The sequence below is a fragment of the Monodelphis domestica genome, chromosome 1 (genome assembly GCF_027887165.1).
Source record: "Monodelphis domestica isolate mMonDom1 chromosome 1, mMonDom1.pri, whole genome shotgun sequence".
Lineage (NCBI taxonomy): Eukaryota > Metazoa > Chordata > Mammalia > Didelphimorphia > Didelphidae > Monodelphis > Monodelphis domestica.
This window is the reverse complement of record NC_077227.1, coordinates 459,346,173-459,357,275: the sequence shown is the minus strand read 5'-3', so window position 1 is coordinate 459,357,275 and position 11,103 is coordinate 459,346,173. Positions and strand designations below refer to the sequence as shown.

The 11,103-nt window shown below is 41.5% G+C and overlaps 1 pseudogene; it reads right to left on the bottom strand.

Moving 5' to 3' along the window:
- Positions 1-2,619: 2,619 nt before the first annotated feature.
- On the bottom strand, positions 2,620-10,583 carry LOC100010327 (splicing factor 3A subunit 3-like; annotated as a pseudogene).
- Positions 10,584-11,103: the final 520 nt, after the last annotated feature.

Sequence of the window (11,103 nt, the reverse complement as noted above, 5' to 3'; positions counted from 1 at the left end):
AGAGATGTTACTGGGGAACGGCTGAACAAATTGTGGTATATGATGGTGATGGAATACTATTGTGCTATAAGGAATGATGAACAGGATGATTTCAGAAAGGGCTGGAAAGATCTCTGGAACTGATGCAGAGTGAAATAAGCAGAAGCCAGAGAACACTGTACACAGTAACAGCAATATTGGATGATGATTATGGCTCTTCTCAGCAGTGCAATGATCTGGGACAGTCCTGAAAGACTTAGGATGGGGAATGCTCTCTGCCTCCAGAGTAAGATCTGGTGGAGTTGTCTTTCACATCAGTGTATTTATGGTTTTATACATCAGTGACCAATAAGGAAGTGTGTTTTGCATGACAATAAAAATTTTAAAAGGGGAAAATAAGAGGTCAAATCAAATGAGAAACAAGAAAAGAATAGAACAATTCAGAGACCAATGGTAACTTCTGAGAGTGGTTTCAGTCACAGAAGAATGGGAGCCAAATTAGAAGGGGATGAGAAGTGAGTGGGAGGTAAGGAAGTGTAGCCAATGAATATAAATGACCCTTACCAAGACTTTGGCTGTGGAACTCAGCTTGAGGGGGTGTGAATCTAGCCTGCGAGACTGCGGACAGACTTATTAAATATAAGAAACGGTTACAAACTGAAACGTAAAGAGAGTTGTGACAATCACCTTCAACATAGCTGGGATTCATAAGATGACTGACATTTTCTTTCTTGTAACCCTTCCAGACTGGAAGGGAAGGAGAAGTCAGTTGAATAAGCATTTCTGAAGCCTTCATTATGTCAGCTCGACTCCTACTTCTGACTCATGGGATCTTGAGTCCATCTATAGACTCATTTAAGGGTTGGTTTCTTAAAATTGGGGGGATCATGGACTCTTTGGGACACAAACTTACTAGTGGTATTGCTGGATCAAAGGATCTTGATCATTGACTCAGTTTATTTTTAAGACAGCTCATGCTCTGGTCAGAAGTTTGAAGGATACTCTCTCTGCCATGTTTGTGCCCCCTAGGACTTAAGGCGTGGGCAGCCTGTTTTGTTTGTTCTTTGTTTTCAAAGGGCCAATAACATCATAAGATGATGTCTTGACTCGGGCATGAACTGGTTTTAAATGAGGCAGAGTTTCACAAAGTCATCATCAGATTCTCTTTTCTAGAGTCATCCAAATCCAGTGGCAAGACAAGGGTCAGGATGACTGGTGATGGCTCTGGATGTAGTGAATGACCTTAACTTCTTCCACATCTGGCCAAGGCTGCGTCAGCCTCCTTCATGGCTTTTGGAGTAAATTGTTCTCATCTGCCCATTCCACCTGGGAAAGTTCACCTGCTTGGGATAGGCGTTCCAGTTTGTAGCCACTCAGTTACCCTTGAGCTGGTTTTAGCTCATCTGCTAAGATAGTTTACCAGTGTGTGACTGTCACACTAGAGCTGCTGTGGAGGAATTTGCGGTAAACTTCTGGGTTTGGGAAAGGTAACCTTTGCAAGAATGCAAGACTCCAAAACTTAGCTTAAAAATAAAAAGAGAAATCTATTAATTTAGAGAGTAATGTTGAAAGGTTAGGAGACAGGCTCAAGAGTGGGCAATGGCTCCCCAAAGGATGGATTCTGTTTTTTTTTTTTAATATACCCTATTGACAATAGGTGCTACGGGACTTGAAGAAAGGATGGTAAAGGTATGAATTTAGCCAGAAATGGGGGTATTGGTCACCTGACTGGGGCTAGAGTGGTGTTTATGTCCTGAAGACATAGGGTCTCACTGGGCATAGTTTAGGGGACAAGTAGATATCCTAGAATACAACCCGATGGTATTAGGGCATAACCAAAAGATGTACATCTGTGTCCATCTCAAAATCCAGGGGAGAATGCAAGGGGAATATTTCTCTCAGAGGTGTTTTCTTATCTTGAGTAGGCCCAAAGTCACCTTTTCCTCACTATTCCAAGAATAACAAAGAAGAAAAGGAATTTTCTTGCTTTCTGTTTGGCTCGAAATCTTCTGAAGTTTGGAGTGCCCAAAAAAGGAAATCCCAAGTCTCATGCCATAGATTCTTGGAGCCACAGGTGAGAGTTAAGTGTAAGGTGGACCCCCAAAAAAGAGCTCAGCAAGCTCTCATACCAGAGACCTCCTTGAATACTACACAGCCTGTGTGATGATTTCGACAAGTCTCTCCTGGTTACCTGAAAAGCTACTGCCCAAAGAGACAACCCTAGGTTCTCTGCTTCCTTTTCTAGCACTCAGGAAAAAAGAGAGGTGCCTGGGCTCATAGCAGGACTCTTTCTTCATCCAGAATTTATCCCTGGAGCTGGAGTTTAGAAATTCAGTTGCCAAATGATTCAAGTCAGAAAGGAGTGAGATTCTGAGGAACGACTAATGAGGGCTGAGACTCCCAAAAGAAATCAGGTGGGAAAAGCATATTAGAAATGATAAGGCATTAGATTTCAGCAATCACATTAATGTAATAATAACAATCTGCAATAATCTTTCGTTGGTCCCCTTGCCTGGAGTCTTTCCCTACTCCAATCCATTGCCCACTCAGCTATCCAAGTGCTTTTCTTTAATTTTTTAAGAAAAGTTTTAAAATATAAAACAAAAGTTCGAACGTATTTCAAACCTTTCAAGACACATACTAGAACGTTAGATTATATAGCCAAGGTATGGGCTTGGGCAGGAAAATGCCAAATCCTAGGATGCTCAACTGGTCACAGAGCTTGTCCTCAAGACCCCAGAGGAGTCCCTGGTCTTTTAAGTCCTCATCTGTTTCCTGATTCACAATGTTTCTGCTGGTATTCTTACATCTCTCCTCAGTGTCAGGCTGCCACCGTTCAGAAGCCTTCTGTGGTTTCAGCTTGCCCCACAAAGAGATGGCATCCTCAACCTGGCTCACATTAGCAAAGTGGGCTGTATTTGGAATAGCCAAATGCCTCATATCATGATGCCATTCTGTAAAATGTTGCTGGAAGTCCTTAGGTCCTAGGTGGGACTATTTCCCATGGATCTCACAGTTCTAGTTTCTAGTAAATCCATGAAGTTTAATCCAGCCAGTAGGAAATGGTTTGCCATCCCATCCAGGGGTGGGTTTTTGAGATTGTAGATAATCTCATTTCCTTTATCTTCACTTTCACTCTCAATTTTTTGCTCTTTTTCTTCTCCTAACTGTGCCTGTTTGTACTGTAGCATTTTCATAAGTGAGATGCTGATGTTCCCCCCAAATCTCTACATATTCATAGATCTGGGCTTCAAGGAAAGCCATGCTGTTATTCCTCTTAGAATCCCTCTTGGTCTCCTTTGATTTGGGATTTTTATCAACTAGAAAGGAGTAGAGTGATTCCAGGGTCTTGCCTTTAGTACTGAACAGCCACTGGGCTCCCTCTTCCAGTGTCCTGCCACAAAGCCTTGGCAGATCTGTCCCAGTCTGTCCCAGGGCTGCGGATGTCAACTCCTCCCAGGAGGAAAATGCGGAGAGGTCAAGATGGGCTCCATCAAGGGTCACTGCACTGCTGGTCTCTTTGAGCCAGCCAGGGAAGGTACTGTTGTCCCACTTCTCAAGTTCATTCTCATTCTTCCCCAAAAGCTGGTCTTGCAGGCATTTCACCCTGTCGATGTATCCCTAGAAGTACTCAAGCAGCATTTCCAGGTACCTCATGTACTTTACATTCTTCTTTTCCCATTGCCTAGCCCTTACCACTCTTCTGCCTTAGAACCAATACACAGTATTGATTCCAAGCAGAAGGTAAGGGGAGAGAAAGAAAGAAAGGCAGGTAGGCAGGAAGGAAGGAAGGAAGGAAGGAAGAAAGAAAGAAAGAAAGAAAGAAAGAAAGAAAGAAAGAAAGAAAGAAAGAAAGAAAGAAAGAAAGAAAGAAAGAAAGAGAAAGAAAGAAAGAAAGAAAGAAAGAAAGAGATAGAGAGAGGGAGGGAGGAAGAGAGAAAAAGAAAGAAAAGGAAGGAAGTTAAGAAGGAAGGAAGGGAAAAAGAAAGAAAGAAAAAGAAGAAAGGAAGAAAGAAAGGAAGAGAGAAAGAAAAAAGAAAAGAAAGAAAGAAAGAAAGAAAGAAAGAGAGGAAAGAGAAGCAAGAGAGAAGGGAAGAGAAAAAGAGAGAAAAAGAAAGACAAGAAAAGAATGAAAGAAAGAAAAGCAGATGGGAAGACAAGAAGAAAGAAGGAGAAAGAAAGAAAGGAAGAAAAGAAAAGAAAGGACAAAAGAGAAAGAGGAAAAAGAAGAAACAAGAAGGAAAGAAAGAAAAAGAAAGAAAAGGAGAAAGAAAGGGAAAAAGAAAGAAAAGGAAGGAAGAAAGAGAAAGGCAAAGAAAAAGGGAGAGAGAAAAAGCAGGAGGAGGAGAAAGAAGGAAGAAGAAGAAGAGGAAGGAGGAGGAGGAGGAGGAGGAGGAGGAGAAGAAGCCTAGTATTAGAAAGTTCGATGGATCTGTAATTAGAAAACTTGTGTTCAAATTCTAACATTTCCACTGCAAGAGGCAAAACGAGGGTCTGGAATAAGGTGGCCTCCACGGTTCCTTTTACCTCTAAGGCTATAAGCCTAAGGTGCAGAACGAGATCAGTCATTGAACATTATTCATCAATCCTCTGCTGCCTCCTCGTGACCATATACAATACTGCATCCAATTTCCGGCACGCGTGCTCAATAAAGAATACATCTAGTCTATGTCTTTCACCATCATCCAAGCTGATATTTACAAAAGGATTTAAAGTTTTAAAAGCGTTTACACCCATTATCTTGTTTGATCCTCACAATATTCCTGTGAGATAAGATAAGGCTGTGCTATTTCCGTTTTATAGATGAGGAAACGGAGGCTCACGGAGTGGGAGTGTGTTGACGGACAGGTGAGTCAAAAGATGGTCATTCGCCCAGCCCTTCTCAGCCGCTGTCCCGCTGTTGAACTTTGGGTGAGTCACTCGTCTGTTTCCAGGCTTCAGTTGCTATATCTACAAATGAGGGGTTTGAACTTTATGGTCTCAAAGGTTACTCTCTAGGGGTTCGTGGATGTCCCCACAGTGGTACCAGTGCCAGGATAACACGCTACAGCTCCAAGAGACCTGAGGGGGCAAAGGGGGGTTCTTGGAAGTTGGGGGGGGTTTCTTTGTTGGTGAAATCTGACTTTTTGGTGTTGCTGACTTCATTCAGTTGATTCATTCATCTCTTCCCCTGTAAATAAATAAATAAATATATATATACATATATATATATATATATATATATATATTTTTTTTTTTCCCCCTGTATAGGAAACCCACAATTTACTATAATAGAAAACGTAGGGGAAGCTGGGTGTCTCAGTGGATAGAGAACCAGGTCTGGAGATAGGAGGTCCTGAGTTCAAATTTGACCTCAGATACTTCCTATTTGTTTGATTCTGGGCAAGTCCCTTAATCCCAACTGCCTAGCCCTTATCACTCTTTCTCCCTTGGAACCAATACCTAGTATCAATTCTAAGAAAAAAGGTAAAGATTTAGGAAAAAAAGAATAGAAAATATAGATTTTAGACACATATATGCACACAAAGATTTGTGTGAGGATGGGATTTTTGCTCTGTCTTGTTTTTAAACTCAGAACATTTATTTTACACAATGATAAACTGAATTCCTGCAGCACACAAAATTACCTATAGAAATGGTACTAAAATCGACCGCCTCTGAATATAATATTCTTTCCAGTTTAACTTTCTTTATTCAAATGTGGGGCACTATTATCACCAGACCCAGAGCTAGCACTAGGCCATTAGAGCTGGGCCCCAGTAGCATTAGAGTACATGATTTGTCCTCCCAGGATTTCTCTTCCTACCGATCATCTCTCTTCTTCTCATACTTGCTGCCTGCCAGGGCTGCTCTCTCACTGTCCCTGAGTTATTGTTCTAGGGTACCACAATGTTCTCCTCTGTGTCTTGGGGTGCCTTTTACCAGGCCTGGCTCATGGATAATATATAATAATAATATTTTTATTATATAATTGTTTATTGCTGTTATTTTTTTTAAATGAAAAGACATGAACAAGAGTGACCCAGGATGTGGAAGCCTGCATGTGTGGAGAGTCATGGACATTAAAGTTTCTTCAGGACTTCAAACCATCTATGATTTCACATGTCAAAAACATCACCTCTATCTTTCTGCCCCACCTCAGTAGACAGTTTCCTGAGTTTTCTTGGCCAGATATTCCTCTTTTCCTCTGGTGATGTATCTCTTTTCCTTGAAAAATGTGCACACTTTCCATTGCTAGGTCTGTCCTCAAAGAATGAGTCAGAACCCAAGGGTAGAAATTCTTTAGGGGCAGCTGGGTGGCTCAGTGATTGCAAGCCAGGTCTAAAGATGGGAGGTCCTAGGTTCAAATCTGACCTCAGACATTTCCAAGCTGGGTGACCCTGGACAAGTCACTTAACCCACATTGCTTAGCCCTTACCACTCTTCTGCCTTAAAACCTATTGATCCTAAGGCAGAAGGTAAGGGTTTTAGAAAGAAAGAAAGAAAGAAAGAAAGAAAGAAAGAAAGAAAGAAAGAAAGAAAGAAAGAAAGGAAGAAAGAAAGGAAGGAAGGAAGGAAGGAAGGAAGAAAGAAAGGGAGGAAGGAAGAAAAGAAAGAAAGAAATTCTTTCCTCTCTCCTATGTCCAAGGGAGAGAAAATTCTGGATAAAAGAACGGCAGAGCACAGTCTCCTCATATCCTCTTAAAGACTACATAAAAAGGCTCTTCCTTAAGAAGAGTGCAGGTGCTCTGAATATCTGGAGACCAACTAGGAGTAAGATGCTATCAATAATAATAATAACCAATAAAATAATAGCAAAATAGCTAACATTTATAAAGTCCTTTAAAGTTTGCAAAGTGTTTTACATATATCATCTCACTCTTCCAAACAAACTGGTAAATTATCTCCATTTTACAGAGGAGGAAACTGAGACTGAAAGAGGCTAATTTCCTAGAAACATAGATGCTTAAAGTAGTATTTGAACTTAGGTCTTGACCTAGATTCCAATCTAGCAAGGCAGAGAGATCTCTCAACAAGGGGCCGCAGGGATGATACAGGTATAACCCAGATTGAATTTTGCCAGCTCCAGGAGGGGGGAGGGAGACAACCTGGATCATATAACTATGGAAAACTCACATGGAAATTTGTTATTCCATGTAATTGGGGGGGGATAAATAAATAAACAAACAAATAAATAAATAAGTAAATTAATAAATTAATAACCAAACCAGGGGCTCCAGCACATGTCCGTGTCTATGGAAGGCGCCAGTCTAAAAAAATCTGGGGTTCTTTAGATCTCCCTTGCTGCTCCAACAACTTCCCTGGAGATTTTTGAGCAGCGCTGCTGGATTTTTTCCTCTAGAGGGCAGCCAGGATAGCTCTGGTCACCTTCAAAATGGAACAGAGGGAGACTGGGGAGAAGGCGCCCAGGTCCTGGCCTCTCATTGGCTGGGGAGTTCCAAAGCATCCTGGCTCCAGCGATAGGACCAGTCTCTCTCTCTTGCCTGGTCCACCCTCTTTAGGTCCTCGTGTCCCAAGAGAAAACAGAGAATTTGTGGCCCCGAATTAAATCGTCATTTAAGAGCATTGTGTACATTTCAAAGAATGTATATATTATTAAGTGAAAGGGGGAAAGCGAGAGCTCAAGGAAAGACAGGCAAATGTAGGGCAGTGGAAAGAGCTGCAGGCTGGACCTCAGGATGCCTGGATTGTAGTTTCTTTTGTGTGATGATGGCAGCCGCCGTTGACCTAGAGCTAGAAGGGATCTTAGGCCATCTGTTCCAACCCTGTTCGTTTTACAAATGAGACTGAAACCTGGAGAAATGTTCTTATGCTCACAAGAGCTAGAAGAATGACCAGTGATTATTATCTCCATTTAATAGACTTGACGATTAGAGAAAAGTGACTCACTCAGGGACATCCAGCGAGTGATAAAACTGAGACTAGAATCCAGGTGTTCTAACTCTAAGACCATGATCATTTTTCCTGCTTTTTAAAATTAAAGTAGTTCACCAGAAATTCCTTCGAAAAATGCCAGTGCATACCTAACCTATCTTTCAAATACAGAAAACTGACCTCTCTGGGAAAGTAGAAGCAGATGGGATGGGAGCAGAAGGTTTTGAGGTTTGAACCACCAGGGTCAAGGGACCAGATGAAAGGACTTTGCTTTGGGGTTTTTGCCAAGGGGCACAGAGGTGCATCTCTCTTACCATCCAAAGTGGAACCATTTAACTGGGTTAAAAAAAAAGTGATTCCCCAACAGGACTGCTCTGACGGCCTCAGAGCCAATTTGGGAGCCGGCAAATGCGTGGGATTTGCAGAGTTGTAAGTAGGTCAGGTATTTCTGTCACTAATTATTACTTGTGAAAATATGTCGTGAACATACAGCAGGGAAACAATATTGGAAGCAGGCAATGATTTTTACAAAACTTTTCAAGGAATCATTGATTTCTCCAGGTCACCAAAAGAAAACCAAACAACAAATTATTTTAAAGGCCAAATCAATGACTGGGGAGCTGAGAGGACTTGATTTTAATTTTTACTTTGTCATAAACTTTTAGTCAAGTCATTTCCCTTTTCTGTACCTTAGTTTTTCTCCTCCATTGGTAAAAGAAGAAAGGAAGAAAAAGGAAGGAAGGAAGGAAGGAAGGAAGGAAGGAAGGAAGGAAGGAAGGAAGGAAGGAAGGAAGGAAGGAAGGAAGGAAGGAAGGAAGGAAGGAAGGAAGGAAGGAAGGAAGGAAGGAAGGAAGGAAGGGAGAAGTGACCATGGATTTAGATCTGGAAGGGAATATGAGACCTAGTGAGGTTAAGTGACTTGTCTATGGTTACACAAGTGAAGCAGAATTTGAACTCTGGTCTTTCTGACTCTAGAGCTAGTATGCCATTCACTCTACCACAGATCCTTTCTAGACCTAATGGTCTAGAGTTCTTTTTATTTACTCTCTCTGATAGTCTAGGATTCTTTGATTTTTGGAGGGAATAAGAAGTGAGGAGAGTGGAGAATTTTTCCACATTTACTAAAATACTGCACTGACCCATTAAAATTCCACAATCAGATTATTTTTTTCGGTCTTTAAGGAGTGAAGTTCATAGGAAGTGTTTAAAAAAAAAACAATCTTTTTTTTTTTAAATTGAGTTGGACCTGTGATTTCATTGGTATAGAAATTTCTAATGAGTAAACTTCTAGAGTAGGGTCTTCTTTCAGTGTCATGGTATTTTCTAAACCAGAATTCAGCTCAGAAGCCTGTGTATCCCGTGCCCTCTATCTGTTGAATTATTGTTATTTTCCTCTCTGCTCAGTGTGAAAATGATGATTTGAAGAGAGCAAATGATAATGGCTATCCATTTGGCAATTCAAATGGCACAGGATACATCTAAATTTCCTCCTCATCTTTTTGGTGAATGGTCCTTATTTAGAGTTGATCCTGTCCCCTCCCAATCCAGAGATTGTACTGTGGGATGGGCAATTCAATTAAATAGACATTCAGTAAGCACCAGAACATTCCACAACCTTGTGCTTAAGTCCTGTGTGATTTACAGTTTGGATAAGGGACACAATCTGCCCTCAGGGAGCATACCTTAGTATAAAGGAAGAGCACAGATTGTGGAGGGGATCTTAGAGATTATCTAGTCCAATTTCTCATTTTACAACTGGGGAAACTAAGGTTTGGAGCTGGAAAGACGTTTGCAGTCTCCTGCCTTCAGTGTCCTTTTCCCTATCCTAATCAGTCTCTTCTTCCCCTCCCCATTCCACAAATATTGGGTTTTAATGTCATGGCAAGAGGTTTCTCTAATTAATTTTATTTTACATATTTGGAGTTAGGGAGTTGCAAATGCAGCATGCAAATTTATGTAAAATATGCAAATTTTAAGTATCCTTGAATATGTTATAAACTGTGTGGTACCTTTTATTTTCTCATCATGGACCATCTTTCCTGAAATGGTTATTGGAGTAGGACTAATTCCCCAGAGGAGGAAGATGAGACATATTCCCTAATTTTGTCCATGGGAACAAAGTCTCCTAGTCTATCCTCAAATATATGCCCCCCCAACAATTCACATTTGACCTGCCAAATTCCAACAATAGATTCCTTCTTTGGGTTAAGGGTTCCTGGGTTCCCCAGGAGTTTTATGTTTTGTTTTGCTTTTAAAGTGGACCTGTGAGGGGCAGCTGGGTGGCTCAGTGGATTGAGAGCTAGGCCTAGAGATGGGAGGTCCTGGGTTCCAATCTGGCCTCAGACACTTCCCAGCTGTGTGACCCTGGGCAAGTCACTTAACCCCCATTGCCTAGCCCTTACCACTCTTCTGCTTTGGAGCCAATACACAGTACTGACTCCAAGATGGAAGGTAAGGGATAAACAAAAATAAAAATAAAATAAAGTGGACCTGTGATTTCACTGCTATGGAGAATTTCTAGCGAGAAAAGTCCCATTACCATGACATAGACTCTGAAATTTAGTCTTAGAATATCTGGGCTTCTGAGAAGTTAAGCGATGTGTCAAAGGTCATACAAATACCACTGGAAGGAGAAACAAGTTGATCCATTACCAGCCATTAACACATTTACAAGGAAGCCTGCTGTCCCCGTGCTTTGCAGATTTCTGCTGGCTGGTGCGGAGCAGCATGGAGCGCATACAATGTCTTTGCTTTCTCATCTGGCCCAAGATGCCCCTTCACATTCCCCTCATGTGCTCTTCTCACAATTTCAACCTGCTCCCATCATTCTTCCCCACTCTATTTCCTCTGGGGTCTATGTGCTGAGGACTGTGCTGTCCACGTTCCATGCTATCCAGGATCAGCAGTGATGTGGGGATTTGTTGCTAAGATAAGATCCTGAAGCCATCCACATCCCTCCTCTTCTCCCTGTCCTTCCAATTTCAGCTGCATTTTTCCTGGGTGCCAGAATTCCTAGAAATCCCAGACAAAGGAGAATGAACACTGGCCTGGGAGTTAGTGCCCTGATTTTAATCTGGGTTTTGCTGCATATTTGTTTTGCAATTCTAAAATTGCTTCCTTTCTTGAGGGTCTTCATTTCCTCATTTAAAAAAATGAAAGGATTGGACCAGATGATTCCAAAGGTTCCTTCTAGTCCTATCCTAAGGTTTCTTCCAGCCATTACATTCTAAAGTCCCCTCCATTTCTCAC